Consider the following 18,700-nt stretch of genomic DNA (forward strand, 5'->3'; position numbering starts at 1 on the left):
ACTTCTCTCAATTCACCTGGCAGGGGTTCCAGTCCCAGACAGAGATGCGATATGACGAATGGGTAGAACGAGGGGTAGGGTTCTATAAGATACCTCCTTCGTGGGTCGGCTGCTCCTCCAATAAATTGCTGTCCATTCCTATTACTAGTTTTCTGTGGCCGTTCTACTTTAAACAGAACCGTAGGCATACTCCCAGATATTTGGCCGGCCGAAGTGGCCGTGCGGTTAAAGGCGCTGCAGTCTGGAACCGCAAGACCGCTACGGTCGCAGGTTCGAATCCTGCCTCGGGCATGGATGTTTGTGATGTCCTTAGGTTAGTTAGGTTTAACTAGTTCTAAGTTCTAGGGGACTAATGACCTCAGCAGTTGAGTCCCATAGTGCTCAGAGCCATTTGAACCAGATATTTGGATGAGGCTGTTTCCAGTGATTGTTCGGTAAGTATGTAATATCAGTAGTTTCATACAGTGTTAACCCAGCGGGAAGACGCGTCAGCATCCAACAGAAAGTTCCGTTGATTATTTTTCGTGCGGCAGTTGAGAAAGGGCTATAACAGTGCAATATGCACAGAAGCGGTACCTACAGTATGCAGAGAATCGGTACCCGTTACATCTGCGTTGGAAGAACGACACATAAACTTTCCGTCCGTAGTTTTTCCCGACACAGACATAGGCATATTATGAATATCACCCTTCCATAGAATTGAAATACTGTAATTTACAGCAATATAAAAGGTCACTTTCACAGTTACACTATTTACTGTCAATGCACTTACAACTTGAGTCGACGGATGCTTGTACCGGAGAAAAATTAAAATGCACAAAATAATAAACGAAGTAGAATGAACTGCTGCCAGATATTCAGTCACAACACACCGTCGATGAAACTTGATAATACTAAGGTGAAGTACAGGGTGTTCAACATGACACAGATCACGGTAGTACAGAGGAAATATTCGCTCTATTCGTCCACAAGAGAAGGCAGAGGAAGTCTAAGAACGGGTTGTTCCTTGCCTTCCCGAAGGCATTTGATAAAATCCCGCACTGCCTCCTAATGAACCATGTGAGAGCATGCGGAGTGTTGGATAAGCTGGATGACTGAATGGAGATGTTCCTAACAAACAGAACACGACATGGCATTCGCAACGGATACAAATCTTCAGATGTAAAGGTAGCTACGACCGTTCCCCAAGACAGTGTTATAGCACCATTAGTGTTCACAATACACAAGCTGATGGTTCAAATGGTTCAAATGGCTCTGAGCACTATGGGACTTAACATCTGTGGTCATCAGTCCCCTAGAACTTAGAACTACTTAAACCTAACTAACCTAAGGACATCCCACACATCCATGCCCGAGGCATGATTCGAACCTGCGACCGTAGCAGTCGCGCGGTTCCGGACTGAGCGCCTAGAACCGCTAGACCACCGCGGCCGGCACACAAGCTGATCCAGCTATCCCTAACGATTCGTTCTATGCAACCCCCCCCCCCCCCCCTATGTATGTATCAGGAACAGTATCTAGACAGGCGATAGCCATGTAAGAGACATAAATTCTGTCTCAGAGCTTTGGCCACTGTTGGCAAACGGATTCATACTGTGAAAAGCCATGAGTTACTTGGTATTTTTTGATCAAGATATACTTTACTTCTGCCATACTTATCCAAGTGTCTCCCGTCTTTCTTTCTATAATTAGCCGTGTTCACATACAGGTATTGATGTATATGTAGGTTTATTCTGTTTCGAGCACTTAATCTTACGTAAATTATTCAGAAACGTTGACTTATAAATTGTGTTTCGCCATAGTAAACAACGAAATGAACAGGAGATATCAAAATGAGAAGCGCGGAAGTAACAACTTTCCGGCATATAACCTCTGTACTATTTACTAAAGGTTAATTCCTATGAAGGGAATAAACTTAGAGACGCCAAAACCTGTATGACTACAGCGCTAATTACATAAAGAAAGGCTGGAGACACTCGGATAAGTATGCGGACGTAAGGTAGATCTTGATCCAAAAGAACCGTGAAACACATGGCCAATACTTACTTGTATTTTTTACATTATGATTCTATTTGCGAAAAGTCACCCAAAGCTCTGAGGGGAAATTTGTATCGATTATCCGATTGTTGCCTGTCTGGTTACTGTTCCTGATACAGACGCAGCGCGGGTTGTATAAAACGAATCGGTAGGGGCTGCTGAATCACCATGTATACCGTATAATGAAATAGTGGATAAGGTCGCGAGTTCCGTGACACTTTTCGCAAATAGAGCTGTTGTACAAAGGGAAGTCGTAGCGGTAGAAATTAAAAGAATTTTAGGAAGGCCTGCACAATATCGGTGTCTGGTGCAGGGACTGGCAGTTGACTCTCAACATAAACAAATGTAACGTGCTGCGCATAAATACTCGGAAAGACCCACTATTGTATGCTCACACGACTGTCGAACAGTCATGGAAGCAATAACATCCACAAAATGTTTGGGAGTATGCGTACTGAGCGATTTAAAGTGGAACGACCACATAATACTAATTGCAGATAAAGCAGATGGCAGACTTAGATTCATTAGAAGAAGCCATAGGAAGTGTAGTCTATTCAAAAAGTAGGTAACCTCCAGAGCCCTCGTTCGACCAATACTTCAATATTGCTTGATGGTCTGGGAATTCATAGAGGAAACAGAGGAGATCCAAAGATCAGCGTGTTTCGGTACAGGTTCAGTCAGTAAGTGTAAAGCGTCACGGAGATAATCGGTCAACTGAAGTGCCAGACGTAGCAAGAGAGGCGTGCTGCATCACCATGTCGTTTACTTTTAAAATTCATTGAGGTAACTTTCTTATAAGAATAAACCAATATATCAGTTTCTTTTTCAGAATGAATTTTCACTCTGCAGCGAATTGTACGCAGATATGAAACCCCGTGGCAGACCAAAACTGTGTGCCTGATCGGGACTCGAACCCAGCACCTTTGCTTTTCGCGGGCAAGTGCACTACCAACTGAACTACCCGAACTGAACTCACCTCCTACCTCAATAAATTACTTCATTCTACGTATGTCTCCAAAAGGACCGCGAAGGTAAATTAGGAAAATTCTAGCTCACACTCAGACTTGACAGCAATCACTCTTTCGACGCACCAGTCACGACTGGGACAGAAAAGGAGGGGGAAGTGACTGTGTCACGCAAAGTACCCTCCGCCACAAACCACAAACGACTACAGATGTAGATATTATTTTTAGGGCTCTCGCTTATCTGTATCCCGCCTCAGTTACACTACTGGCCATTAAAATTGCTACACCACGAAGATGACGTGCTACAGACGCGAAATTTAACCGACATGTGTGACGTGCTGTGATATGCAAATGATTAGCTTTTCAGAGCATTCACACAAGTTTGGCACCGGTGGCGACACCTACAACGTGCTGACATGAAGAAAGTTTCCAACCGATTTCTCGTACACAAACAAAAATGGCTCTGAGCACTATGGGACTTAACATCTTAGGTCATCAGTCCCCAAGAACTTAGAACTACATAAACCTAACTAACCTAAGGACATCACATACATCCATGCCCGAGGCAGGATTCGAACCTGCGACCGTAGCAGTCCTGCGGTTCCGGACTGCAGCGCCTAGAACCGCACGGCCACCGCGGCCGGCATACACAAACAGTAGTTGACCGGCGTTGCCTGGTGAAACGTTGTTGTGATGCCGCGTGTAAGGAGGAAAAATACGTACCATCACTTTTCCGACTTTGATAAAGGTCGGATTGTAGCCTATCGCGATAGCGGTTTATCGTATAGCGATAATGCTGCTCGCGTTGGTCGAGATCCAATGACTGTGAACAGAATATGGAATCCGTGGGTTCAGGAGGGTAATACGGAACGCCGTGCTGGATCCCAATGGCCTCGTATCACTAGCAGTCGAGATGACGGGCATCTTATCTGCATGGCTGTAACGGATCGTGCAGCCACGTCTCGATCCCTGAGTCAACAGATGGGAACGCTTGCAAGACAAAAACCATTTGTACGAACAGTTCGACAACGTTTGCAGCAGCATGGACTATCAGCTCGGAGACCATGGCTACGGCTATTCTTGACGCTCCATCACAGACAGGTGAACGCACATTGGAAGCGTGTATTCGTCATCGCCATACAGGCGTATCACCCGGCGTGATGGTATGGGGTGCCATTGGTTACACGTCTCGGTCACCTCTTGTTCGCACTGACGGAACTTTGAACAGTGGACGTTACATTTCAGATGTGTTACGACCCGTGGCTCTACCCTTCATTCGATCCCTGCGAAACCCTACATTTCAGCAGGATAATGTACGAAAGCGTGTTGCAGGTCCTGTACGGACCTTTCTGGATACAGGAAATGTTCGATTGCTGCGCTGGCCAGCACATTCCCCAGATCTCTCACCAATTGAAAACGTCTGGTCAATGGTGGCCGAGCTACTGGCTCGTCACAATACGCCAGTCACTACTCTTGATGAACTGTGGTACTGTGTTGAAGCTGCATTGGCAGCTGTACCTGTACACGCCATCCAAGCTCTGTTTGACTCAATGCCCAGGCATATGAACGCCGTTATTACGGCCAGAGGTGGTTGTTCTGGGTACGGATTTCTCAGGATCTATGCACCAAATTGCGTGAAAATGTAATCACATGTCTGTTCTAGTATAATATATTTGTCCAATGAATACCCATTTATAATCTGCATTACTTCTTGGTGTAGCAATTTTAATGGCCAGAAGTGTATTTCGTTATTAAAAAGTTCACCAAGTCTTCCTCGTATCTGCGCGGTAGCAGTGTGTTTCTGCCTCGTTGCCCATCCTCAGTATGTCTGAGAGTTGGCCCACACAGCCGAGCAGCGCCGCCCAGCCGCCGTCGCACGTCTGGCTGTCGAGGTCGCGTGTCGAGCGGCGCGATGCTTATCCTTATGCGGGCTGGGCTCACCAATCACCGCCGCCGGTAATTGACGCCGCCACAGGTTTTTTGCGGCGACGGCTGGGTCTGTGACGGCGCCCTCGCGGCTCCCATTTGTTCTCTTTTGCCCGTGGCGGCTTGTCACGTCTGGCAGGTTAATCGCCATCACACTCACCGCCGGCCCACGGTTTCTGTGGTGCCTGTGGACACTGGAAGGTCCGGCCACTCGGTACTTTGTCTCAACACACCCGCTGCAGCGACGTACAGGAAGTGGACAGAATTATGAAACACCCAAACCACAACACATTGCCATCGCTAATAAGGGGTAGGTAACCCGTTGGCATTCAAAACAGCTTCCAGTCGTCTCCGAATGGCTAAATACAGATCACGTATGGTGCTCAAGGGATCTTATGACATTCTTCCTGCAAAACAGTGGCAAGTTCAGGTAACGATGATGGAGGTGGATAGCACCTTCTCTCCAAAGTAAACCTCCATATTCCAGGTTTATAGCCTCGACACCATATTTTTCTCTTATGGGCATCTGCATCGCTGACGCCCTGGAATTCCCTGCTTTGGTGCTGACGTGATTTGCGAGTGTGGTATTTATTTCTGCAGTGAGTTTTGCAGTTGTCGTCCTCTGATTTGTCTTCATATTCCTCTTCAATGATTGCCTGTCTCCATCACTCAACACACACTTACGTCCGGGTCGTGACGTAGCAGATGATGCTTTTTCGTTTTCCCTGTATGCGGTATAAATCTTCGACTGGTGCCTCTTGAAACACCGAGCACTTCGGCTACCTCTGTTATGGAAACACCCGCCATACGAGCACAAATAATTTACCCACGCTAGACTTCACTTAGCTCCGACATGATTCACTCAGCTATACAGAACAATGTGATGATCACAACTGACACCTGCAACTTGTCGAGGGTACTGCACAGATGCCGTTCGTATTCAAATATAACGCCGCAACCAGCAGGCATGGTTAGCATCTCCATTTATGTCCAGGCATGCTTATTTTTCTGTCAAATAAGTATGTGCACCATTTCAAAGAGCAAATTTTGATTCCGGAATGAACTTCTCAGTCTGCAGCGGAGAGCACGCTGTTTTGACACTTCATGGTAGATTAAAACTGTGTGCCAGACTTAGACTGAAACCCAGAACCTTTCTTTGTATTAACTGTCAGCGCCCTCTTTCACGCATTTTCCAAACTTGACAGAAGATATCTTGCATAATTTGCTACCTAGGTGTGACTAAGCTATTTCTCCATGAAGTCCTTTCCTCCATTCCTTGGCTGCCGAGACAAACAGTTCGTGGAGACATCTAGAGGGTCCATCGACAGGGAGCAGCAGCATAGCAGAAAGAATCTGCCTCAGGGATGCTGAACGGATCCATAGCGTAAGACTACTGTCCTGTGTTTTGTGGCCTTGTGTCTCTGCTCTTCAAGTCGTCACTCTTTCTGTATTTATTTACTTAAAAAAGTGATTGCAAAAACATCCACAACACTATAGAAGTAAACTCCAAATATTCTCACATTATTCATATCGGAAACATTCCGATGATCAGCCTTTAACAATGACTGTGTAGGGGGAAAATAAGCTGGAGATATGAATTGAAGTTTGTGTTGCGGAGGGCATTCGACTTGGGTAGTTCGTGTACCAATGTTGACTATAGTGATGCGGTGGTGTAATGGTCAGCAAGAAAACTCGGGTTTGAGTCCCGTCCGCAGCACAAACTTTAATTCATTTCTTCAGCTTCCAACATTATCGTAGATTTACTAATGAATTTATATACTGTGAGGAGACAAAAGTCGTGGGATACCTCCTAATATCGTGTCAAACCTCCTTTTGCCCGGCGAAATGCAGAAAATCGACGTGGCGTGGACTCAAAAAGTCGTTGTACCCCAAGTCTCGTGCAAAACTATTGAGCCATGCTTCGTTTATTGCGAAAATGTTACCGGTGCAGGATTTTCTGCACAAAGTGACCCCTTGATTATGTCCCGCAAATGTTCGATGGGATTCATATCAGGAGATCTGCGTGTCAAGTCATTCGCTCGAATAATCCAGAATGTTCTTTAAACCAATCGCGAACAGTTGTGGCCCTGTAACAGTTTCATCATTGTTTTGGGAACATGAAGTCCATGAATGGATGCATGTGGTCTCCAAGTAACCGAAGATATCCAATGATTGGTTCAGTTGGACCAGACGACCCAGACCATGCCATGTAAACACAGCCAACACCAGTGTGGTGCCACTACCACCTTGCAGAAGAGCCTTTTGACAACTTAGTCGATGGCTTCATGGGGTCTACGACACAATCCAACATTTTCATCAGCTCTCACCAACTGAAATCAGGACTCATCTGACCAGTCACTGTTATCCAGTCATGTAGGGTCCAATGAGCCCATCAGAGCCGCTGCAGGCGATATCCTGCTGTTAGCAAAGGCACTCGTGTCGGTCGTCTGCTGCCACAGCCCATTAACGCCAAATTTCGCGACACTGTCCTAAGGGATACGTTCGTCATACGTCCCAAATTGATTTCTGTAGTTATTTCACGCAGAGCTGCTTGTCTTTCGGCATTGACAGTTCCACGCAAGCGCCCCTTTTTTAAGTGGAGGCCGTCGGCCACTGGGTTGTCTGTGGTGAGAGGTAGTGCCTGAAATTTGGTCTTCTCGGCACATGCTTGACATTGTGGCTCTCAGAACTTTGTTTCCCTAACGACTTCCGAAATGGAATGTCCCATGCGTCTAGCTCCAACTACCATTCCACGTTGAAAGTCTGTTAATACCCATCGTGCATCGATAATCACGTCGGAAACATTTTCACATGAATGACCTGTCTACAAATGACAGCTCCGCCAATGCAGTGCCCTTATGCATCTTGTGAACGCTATACTACCGCCATCTGGATATGTGCGTGTCGTTATTCCAGACTTGTCGCCTCAGTGTACACTGCGCAACAGAATTAAAGTGTCGCTTTTTCGAGACCCCATAATTGCTTCCCATGTTGAGGCATAAGTTTGAATTTGATTCAAAGATGCAAAGATGCCTACAAACTTTATTTACAATGGTGCAAGAGCGTGGCCCTCTGCGTCTTCACCCTTTGGCTCGGCGATGCTTCAAATCGCAAGGTGTCGACACGTGCGAAAAAAAAAAAAAAAAAAAAAGAAGAAGAAGACCATGGCTCAGAAGTTTATGTGAGCTGCAAGGTGTGTTAATGATGTCACATTAACACCAAATTTCACCACAATTCTCCCCAACGTCATTTGAACTTGTCACAGCCAATCCTACCCACATTTCACCCGTTCCTTTGACGTCACTTTGATGGGGGTCAGAACCGCAACATCCAGCGCAACAATCAGTGTTTTCTTATGGGTGGCCGAGGAAATCATTTCACACACACCGCAGCTCAGAATCGACCCAAAGACGCCTCAGGAAGTGGCATAAATGGCGTCAATGAGACCACTTCTTTCCCACGGACGTAGATTCCCACATATTTCGCGGTCGGAAACGACAGTTCACAGTGCGATGACAAACAGGAAGACTTCCTTGATAACTTTTGACACTGTTGACACCCTAAGAGCTGTAAACCCTTCTCTAAGGACATTGTGGGGCTGCATCTTCATTGAACCTGATCGTTATTCGAAGCAGCAAATGGTGCTTGTGTTTTTTCATTCCTCATATTTTTCGCCCTTCGTTGTGTGTTTACAAGGGAGTGGAACATAGACATTTGTGTAAAATAAAACAGCAAAGCATCCCTCTCAAACCCTCCCAGTTCGTCAAGGCTCTTTGTACCACCTACGAACCTTTGTTGAGCAAGTTACAAATGTGCCTTCAATAATTCCGACACCAAATCAGCATCTACATCTACATCTACATTGATACTCCGCAAGCCACCCAACGGTGTGTGGCGGAGGGCACTTTACGTGCCACTGTCATTACCTCCCTTTCCTGTTCCAGTCGCGTATGGTTCGCGGGAAGAACGACTGTCTGAAAGCCTCCGTGCGCGCTCTAATCTCTCTAATTTTACATTCGTGATCTCCTCGGGAAGTATAAGTAGGGGGAAGCAATATATTCGATACCTCATCCAGAAACGCACCCTCTCGAAACCTGGCGAGCAAGCTACACCGCGATGCAGAGCGCCTCTCTTGCAGAGTCTGCCACTTGAGTTTATTAAACATCTCCGTAACGCTATCACGGTTACCAAATAACCCAGTGACGAAACGCGCCGCTCTTCTTTGGATCTTCTCTATCTCCTCCGTCAACCCGACCTGGTACGGATCCCACACTGATGAGCAATACTCAAGTATAGGTCGAACGAGTGTTTTGTAAGCCACCTCCTTTGTTGATGGACTACATTTTCTAAGCACTCTCCCAATGAATCTCAACCTGGTACCCGCCTTACCAACAATTAGTTTTATATGATCATTCCACTTCAAATCGTTCCGTACGCATACTCCCAGATATTTTACAGAAGTAACTGCTACCAGTGTTTGTTCCGCTATCATATAATCATACAATAAAGGATCCTTCTTTCTATGTATTCGCAATACATTACATTTGTCTATGTTAAGGGTCAGTTGCCACTCCCTGCACCAAGTGCCTATCCGCTGCAGATCTTCCTGTATTTCGCTACAATTTTCTAATGCAGCAACTTCTCTGTATACTACAGCATCATCCGCGAAAAGCCGCATGGAACTTCCGACACTATCTACTAAGTCATTTATATATATTGTGAAAAGCAATGGTCCCATAACACTCCCCTGTGGCACGCCAGAGGTTACTTTAACGTCTGTAGACGTCTCTCCATTGATAACAACATGCTGTGTTCTGTTTGCCAAAAACTCCTCAATCCAGCCACACAGCTGGTCTGATATTCCGTAGGCTCTTACTTTGCTTATCAGGCGACAGTGCGGAACTGTATCGAACGCCTTCCGGAAGTCAAGAAAAATAGCATCTACCTGGGAGCCTGTATCTAATATTTTCTGGGTCTCATGAACAAATAAGGCGAGTTGGGTCTCACACGATCGCTGTTTCCGGAATCCATGTTGATTCCTACATAGTAGATTCTGGGTTTCCAGAAATGACATGATACGCGAGCAAAAAACATGTTCTAAAATTCTACAAGAGATCGACGTAAGAGATATAGGTCTATAGTTTTGCGCATCTGCTCGACGACCCTTCTTGAAGACTGGGACTATCTGTGCATGGCGGCTGCTGTAGCGCCTGAGGGTTAACCAAACCCTCGGTATTCTTTGGGTCGGGTTTGCCTACTTTCAGGCGCTACAGGAGCCTCCAGGTTGAATTTGTGGCGAAATTTCTGACAGGTACATTTGTAACATCCTCAACAAAGTTGCGTGGGTGGCACCGAGGGTGTTGCCGAACTGGATGATCGTAGAGGGTGCCTTTGCCATTTTATTTACGCACATTTTAATATTGCCGTCCCACGTGATCACGCCTCAGGAGGACCGAAAACAGGAGGGTTCAAAAAGTATACGTACCCTTTGCTGCTTCGGATCACTTTCAGATTTCGTTTAATTGTTTGAACGGTTCGTAGTGGTTGCAGCCTATACAGGAGAGCAAAAAATGCGGTCGCGCTGTACTCCAAAGGAGACAGATCACTTTCAAATGGTTCAAATGGCTCTGAGCACTATGAGACTCAACATCTGAGGTCATCAGTCCCCTAGAACTTAGAACTACTTGAACCTAACTAACCTAAGGACATCACACACGTCCATGCCCGAGGCAGGATTCGAACCTGCGACCGTAGTGGTCGCGCGGTTCCAGACTGAAGCACCTAGAATCGCTCGGCCACACCGACCGGCAGATCACTTTCAGGGGGGACTTAGCCCCCAGAAGTGTTGAAACGTCAAAGGGGCCAGCAGTGTCAAAGGTTGTCAAGAACATCTTCCAATTGGGCATCACACTGTGAACTGTCGTTTTGGACCGCGAGATGTGTTGGAATCAACGCCCCTTGGAAAGGACGCCCGTTATGCCAGCCCCTTAGACATTGTTTGTGTCGATTCTGAGCGGGACCGTATACGAAGTGTTTTCCTCGGCCACCAATAAGAAATCCGCGTGATTTCATTGCTGGGTGTTACGATTCTGACTTCCATCGCAGAGACGGAAAAAGAAGGGGTGAAAAGTGGGTAAGATGGGCTGTGACGGCCTTCTCATCATTGAATAAGTCCGCGATGGCGTTGGGCAGAATTGCAGTGAAATTCGGTGCCAAAGTGATATCATTAACACACCTCGCACCTCACCGGAGCTTCTGAACTGTGTCTACAGTGTTGTGTTTAATGAGTCAAAATTCAAACCTATACATCACAGTGGGAGACGATTAATTGGTTACGAAAAAAGTTATCCTTTAGTTTTTTTGCGCAGTGTAGTCCATTGTCTATCCTACTCTGCTTAGGTGAAACACTGTTTATGACTACATGAGCTGGCGGTAACGCAGAGACCGGTGGAAGTGGAACAAACAAGAGATTGCTGAGGTTCAAGACTGTGGAGTTCACGAAGTGAACGGTATCCAAAAGCAAGTCCAGAGTAGTCTTGAGCGAGTAACAAGAGTCCTCAGAGGAATCCGTATCGAAATGTTACACAGGCAAGGTCAAAACTCTACTGCTAAAAGGCGCGTACTTCGTGAACTAGCGAGAGACTGACGCAAGTAATTACCACGGTATTCACTGGCACACCCGCGTTGGCGCACCTTCTTGCCGCTGCGGTGGCGCTCCTTGTGGTAACTAGCTGTGGCCCAATTATGAAGCCCGAGTGCCGTTGACATGAGCTCCATATCGATACTCGAACTTTGCTGGGTGTCCGAATCACTGTTGGATACTAAATTTCGCATATCACATTCCACTACCAACGTACACTTCACATATCTTAACAGTGGCACACTTTTGTTGAACAATATCATCCTCAAACCACAGACTGACTGAGACAATGGCTACGTATTCATGAAGACCAACTATGGGCTCAGAAAGGTTCATAAAGATACTTGCGTAGATGTTCATAATTTGCATACTGACCGCTGACTGACGGAAGCATTGTCCTGCACATCTATTTATAGAAGTGTATACGAAAAACAAACATCATTTCTTGTCATATTTTTCCTTTATAGTAGCAAAGCTAGCAAATCTAGTGGTCTTGAAATTCAAATGAGTCAAGAGCAAGTATGTTTAACTATGGATTGGACAGCGGGTACTATTTAGCGTGAACAATTTCTACTTTCGCGGCTATTCCCGAGCTCCACAAAAACCAGCTAAAACGTGAAATTTTCTACATCGAAGAACTGACAAATTGACACGTTTTCCCCATGAAAGTGGGCATTTTCAGAATTTGGAAAATTATAGATGTAAGACTATGGTACTGAATTTTGGAAATAACATTTCTCAGCCGGCCGGGGTGGCCGAGCTGTTCTAGGTGCTTCAGTCTGGAACCGCGCGACCGCTACAGTCGCAGGTTCGAATCCTGCCTCGGGCATGGATGTGTGTAATGTCCTTAGGTTAGTTAGGTTTAAGTAGTTCTAAGTTCTAGGGGACTAATGACCTCAGAAGTTAAGTCCCATAGTGCTCAGAGCCATTTGAACCAAATAACATTACTTAAGATTACAACATTCTGGAGGACGAGAATTTTGATTATCAATAAATTTTTGGAAAATGTAAAATGTTAACTAATAAAGGAGAATGAGGGCTTTCAGAAGAGGTGTATTATCATACAATTGCCTGGTTGGTCACTGCAGTTTCCATTTCCACGTGATCTTAAACTTTTCGAATTATGTATATTTACCTATAAAAATTATTTCTAAGTAAATCGATTAGGCTATAACCTTACGATAATAGCACCAGAAGTATTATTGCCACACGCCTCAAGGTAGCCTGCACATAACAGATGTAATTGTACTGTGAGGGGAAATGAAGATAGGTGGACAGCAACGGCACTGGCGAGTGGCATAAAAACCTTGATGACTGAAACAATAATAGAAGCCTTGTTGCTGCAGCTTGTTGTTGCCTTGCGAGCTGCGAAGTTGTTAGCTCTCTCGTGTAGAACTCGGCAGGGCGAACCGTAAACACAGGCAAAACGAGAACTAACTCGGTCACGTGAACAGGTAAGTACAGCTGCATTCCAGTTCAAAGAGATGCGTGTGTGTCTCACATAACAAGCGATCGCAGAAAATTTCCTGTTGCAAGCGGCCGGTACGGTTTGCTGTTAACGTCATTACATTTATTGACTGTGAGATGGAGACAGAAGTGGCTGCATTCATGTAATAGGTGAGGGATCATGCAAGAAAGAGGTTACAACTGAGTAGTTGATGGTGTAGTAATTACGGAGGGAAAGACACTACGCTAATCGGATGAGGATATTGCACGATTCTATGAGCTTGCAAAATGGACGCCCACAATGAGGCCACCTTAAAATCCTCTCTGTTGCTCATAACGCTGTCTCACACGAATAAGTGGTATCCTCGTGTCCTTCACAGTGCTCACTCAATATCTGACGCTGCTCACGTCCGTTATATATCCTCGCAGGCGTGGCAGCAACACTAAACACACTGGTACGCTCTAGTGGCCCTTTTGCCTGTCATAGAGATTTGCAAATCTATAATCATTTACATACCTGCCAGTGGTGTATAGGTTCAAGAAGTTACATTAACATCCGACAACGTCTCCTAGGTGCTTTACTTTCGTTGCATCAAAATTTCATTCTGTACTGTCGCCCAGCGCCTATGCGTAAGCTTGGTTTCCACAGGTATGAACTACTCGTGCGTCCAACAAACCACTACCAGTACGCTTGGAGTGAAACTAACTTCTCTCCTATTCGTAGGGGAGTTAACATGGTTGGGCCGTTTTTTTTAGCCGAAGAGCTTATGTTGACGCTGACAAAGAGAAAACGGATGCACAAATATTGGGTAGAGAAATGAAATGGTTTGAAGATACCCAATAGGCTAATAAAGGGGATTTCTACCGAGTACTAAAATAATTTTCGAACAAGTAAATTCGAATTTTAATTCCTCTAGAGTTATACCCGTGGTCTAGGGGTAGCGTCCTTGACTCATAATCAAAAAATGCATCGGTCCCGGGTTCGATCCCCGCCACTGCCTAAATTTTGATAAATAATCAGCATTGGCGGCAGAAGACTTCCGGCATAAGAAGTCAGCCTCATTCTGCCAACGGCCTTGTCAAAGAGGACGGAGGAGCGGATAGAGGTTCAGGGCACTCTCTTGTCCTAGGGGTGGGAAATTGCCCCTAAAGGCGGAAGAATCAGCAATGATCAACGACATGAGGATGCAGAAGGCAAGGGAAACCACTGCATTAAAGACACGTAACGTGTATCCACAGGACATGTGGCCTGTAATTGAAGAAGTGTCATGATTATCTCTCCATTGGCAAAAGATTCCGGAATAGTCCCCCATTCGGATCTCCGGGAGGGGACTGCCAAGGGGGAGGTTACCGTGAGAAAAAGATTGAATAATCAACGAAGGGATAACGTTCTACGAGTCGGGGCGTGAAATGTCAGAAGCTTGAACGTGGTAGGGAAACTAGAAAATCTGAAAAGGGAAATGCAAAGGCTCAATCTAGATATAGTAGGGGTCAGTGAAGTGAAGTGGAAGGAAGACAAGGATTTCTGGTCAGATGAGTATCGGGTAATATCAACAGCAGCAGAAAATGGTATAACAGGTGTAAGATTCGTTATGAATAGGAAGGTAGGGCAGAGGGTGTGTTACTGTGAACAGTTCAGTGACCGGGTTGTTCTAATCAGGATCGACAGCAGACCAACACCGACAACGATAGTTCAGGTATACATGCCGACGTCGCAAGCTGAAGATGAACAGATAGAGAAAGTGTATGAGGATATTGAAAGGGTAATGCAGTATGTAAATGGGGACGAAAATCTAATAGTCATGGGCGACTGGAATGCAGTTGTAGGGGAAGGAGTAGAAGAAAAGGTTACAGGAGAATATGGGCTTGGGACAAGGAATGAAAGAGGAGAAAGGCTAATTGAGTTATGTAACAAGATTCAGCTAGTAATAGCGAATACCCTGTTCAAGAATCACAATAGGAGGAGGTATACTTGGAAAAGGCCGGGAGATACGTGAAGATTTCAATTAGATTACATCATGGCCAGACAGAGATTCCGAAATCAGATACTGGATTGTAAGGCGTACCCAGGAGCAGATATAGACTTAGATCACAATATAGTAGTGATGAAGAGTAGGCTGAAGTTCAAGATATTAGTCAGGAAGATGCAATACGCAAAGAAGTGGGATACGGAAGTACTAAGGGATGACGAGATACGTTTGAAGTTCTCTATCGCTATAGATACAGCAGTAAGGAATAGCGCAGTAGGCAGTACAGTTGAAGAGGAATGGACATCTCTAAAAAGGGCCATCACAGAAGTTGGGAAGGAAAACATAGGTATAAAGAAGGTAGCTGCGAAGAAACCATGGGTAACAGAAGAAATACTTCAGTTGATTGATGAAAGGAGGAAGTACAAACATGTTCCGGGAAAATCAGGAATACAGAAATACAAGTCGCTGAGGAATAAAATAAATAGGAAGTGCAGGGAAGCTAAGACGAAATGGCTGCAGGAAAAATGTGAAGACATCGAAAAAGATATGATTGTCGGAAGGACAGACTCAGCATACAGGAAAGTCAAAACAACCTTCGGTGACATTAAAAGCAACGGTGGTAACATTAAGAGTGCAACGGGAATTCGACTGTTAAATGCAGAGGAGAGAGCAGGTAGGTGGAAAGAATACATTGAAAGCCTCTATGAGGGTGAAGATTTGGCGGATGTGATAGAAGAAGAAACAGGTGTCGATTTAGAAGAGATAGGGGACCCAGTATTAGAATCTGAATTTAAAAGAGCTTTGGAGGACTTACGGTCAAATAAGGCAGAAGGGATAGATAACATTCCATCAGAATTTCTAAAATCATTGGGGGAAGTGGCAACAAAACGACTATTCACGTTGGTGTGTAGAATATATGAGTCTGGCGACATACCATCTGACTTTCGGAAAAGCATCATCCACACAATTCCGAAGACGGCAAGAGCTGACAACTGCGAGAATTATCGCACAATCAGCTTAGCAGCTCATGCATCGAAGCTGCTTACAAGAATAATATACAGATGAATGGAAAAGAAAATTGAGAATGCGCTAGGTGACGATCAGTTTGGCTTTAGGAAAAGTAAAGGGACGAGAGAGGCAATTCTGACATTACGGCTAATAATGGAAGCAAGGCTAAAGAAAAATCAAAACACTTTCATAGGATTTGTCGACCTGGAAAAAGCGTTCGACAATATAAAATGGTGCAAGCTGTTAGAGATTCTGAAAAAAGTAGGGGTAAGCTATAGGGAGAGACGGGTCATATACAATATGTACAACAACCAAGAGGGAATAATAAGAGTGGACGATCAAGAACGAAGTGCTCGTATTAAGAAGGGTGTAAGACAAGGCTGTAGCCTTTCGCCGCTACTCTTCAATCTGTACATCGAGGAAGCAATGATGGTAATAAAAGAAAGGTTCAGGAGTGGAATTAAAATACGAGGTGAAAGGATATCAATGATACGATTCGCTGATGACATTGCTATCCTGAGTGAAAGTGAAGAAGAATTAAATGATCTGCTGAACGGAATGAACAGTCTAATGAGTACACAGTATGGTTTGAGAGTAAATCGGAGAAAGACGAAGGTAATGAGAAGTAGTAGAAATGAGAACAGCGAGAAACTTAACATCAGGATTGATGGTCACGAAGTTATTGAAGTTAAGGAATTCTGCTACCTAGGCAGTAAAATAACCAATGACGGACGGAGCAAGGAGGACATCAAAATCAGACTCGCTATGGCAAAAAAGGCATTTCTGGCCAAGAGAAGTCTACTAATATCAAATACCGGCCTTAATTTGAGGAAGAAATTTCTGAGGATGTACGTCTGGAGTACAGCACTGTATGGTAGTGAAACATGGACTGTGGGAAAACCGGAACAGAAGAGAATCGAAGCATTTGAGATGTGGTGCTATAGACGAATGTTGAAAATTAGGTGGACTGATAAGGTATGGACTGAGGAGGTTCTACGCAGAATCGGAGAGGAAAGGAATATGTGGAAAACACTGATAAGGAGAAGGGACAGGACGATAGGACATCTGCTAAGGCATGAGGGAATGACTTCCATGGTACTAGAGGGAGCTGTAGAGGGCAAAAACTGTAGAGGAAGACAGAGATTGGAATACGTCAAGCAAATAATTGAGGACGTAGGTTGCAAGTGCTACTCTGAGATGAAGAGGTTAGCACAGGAAAGGAATTCGTGGCGGGCCGCATCAAACCATTCAGTAGACTGATGACAAAAAAAAGGCTATGTTTCTAGCTCTTATAGAAAAATCTGGGCAACGGCCTTGCCGCAGTGGATACACCGGTTCCCATCAGATCACCGCAGTTAAGCGCTGTCGGGCGTGGCCGGCACTTGGATGGTTTACCATCCGGGCCGCCATGTGCTGTTGCCATTTTTCGGGGTGCACTCAGCCTCGTGATGCCAATTGAGGAGCTACTGGACCGAATAGTAGCGGCTCCGGTCAAAGAAAACCATCGTAACGACCGGGAGAGCGGTGTGCTGACCACACGCCCCTCCTATCCGTATCCTCAACTGAGGATGACACGGCGGTCGGATGGTCCCGATGGGCCACTTGTGGCCTGAAGACGGAGTGCTTTATAGAAAAATCTAATACACGTATGCGAGATGGCACGCCAGCACTTATTAAAGTACAAGTAATTTTGCGATATCTGTTAACTAAAGACACTTTCATCACTGCCACACACGTATCGCACTACAAACAGCACTATTTCTAATTTTTTTATGTTAAGGACTTGGATGCTACGATAAGGATAGAAAAGTAAGGTTTTTGTCCCAACAGTTCTACTTTCTTTTTATTTTTGGGTTTAGTCAAGATCCTGATACGCAACAGATATTGAAAATGTTGACATTTCCTTTTTCGGTAAGGTACGAGTATTGTAAGCAAACGTTTTGCTACTGTGTAGAACAGTCTGCTCACTGATTGCGCCAATACGGACACTCTTTTGTTTACATAAGATTTAGTATTGTATCGTATGTTAACCGGAGGCCTAGAAACGACGGAGAGGCTCCGTCCCCGCCGCAGCCGCAGTGGTCCACAACCCCACGACGACTACCGCAGTCCACACCTCCGCCGCCCCACACCGAACCACTCTTTCAGGGTAATTGCGCGGTTCGGTCCCCGGTGGACACCCCCCCCCCCCTCCCCCCAGAGAACGTCTCACACCAGACGAGTGTAACAACTGTGTTTGCATGATAGAGTAATGGTGGTGTATGCGTACGTGGAGAACTTGTTTGCGCAGCAATCGCCGACATAGTGTAGTGGAGGCGGAATAAGGGGAACCAGCCCGCATTCACCGAGGCAGCTGGAAAACCGCCTAAAAACCATACACAGACTGGCCGGCCCACCGGACACGACACAAGTCCGCCGGGCGGATTTGTGCCGGGGACCAGGCGCTCCTCCCCAGTCCGGAAAGCCGTGCGTTAGACCGCATGGTTAACCAGGCGGGCTTACATAAGATTTTAGTTAGGCTCAACAGTAGCTTTAAATCTGTAAAGGCGCAAATAAATTTTGTATTTCCGTTTGACCGAAAATCTCGTAAACAGACATACGGCCGGGAGAGCGGTGTGCTGACCACATGCCCCTCCATATCCGCATCCAGTGACGGCTGTTGGCTGAGGATGACATGGTGGCCGGTCAGTACAGTTGGGCCTTCGTGG

General features: G+C 45.5%; 1 protein-coding gene and 1 pseudogene across 2 annotated transcripts in view; both read left to right on the forward strand.

The window, feature by feature from the left end:
- Positions 1 to 18,700, forward strand: part of LOC124796347 (laminin subunit gamma-1) — a 1,176,638-nt gene that overhangs the window by 921,092 nt on the left and 236,846 nt on the right. The gene's annotated exons all lie outside the window — the stretch shown is intronic.
- On the forward strand, positions 17,297 to 17,414 carry LOC124796672 (annotated as a pseudogene).

The sequence above is a fragment of the Schistocerca piceifrons genome, chromosome 4, assembly GCF_021461385.2.
Source record: "Schistocerca piceifrons isolate TAMUIC-IGC-003096 chromosome 4, iqSchPice1.1, whole genome shotgun sequence".
Taxonomy (NCBI): Eukaryota; Metazoa; Arthropoda; class Insecta; order Orthoptera; family Acrididae; genus Schistocerca; species Schistocerca piceifrons.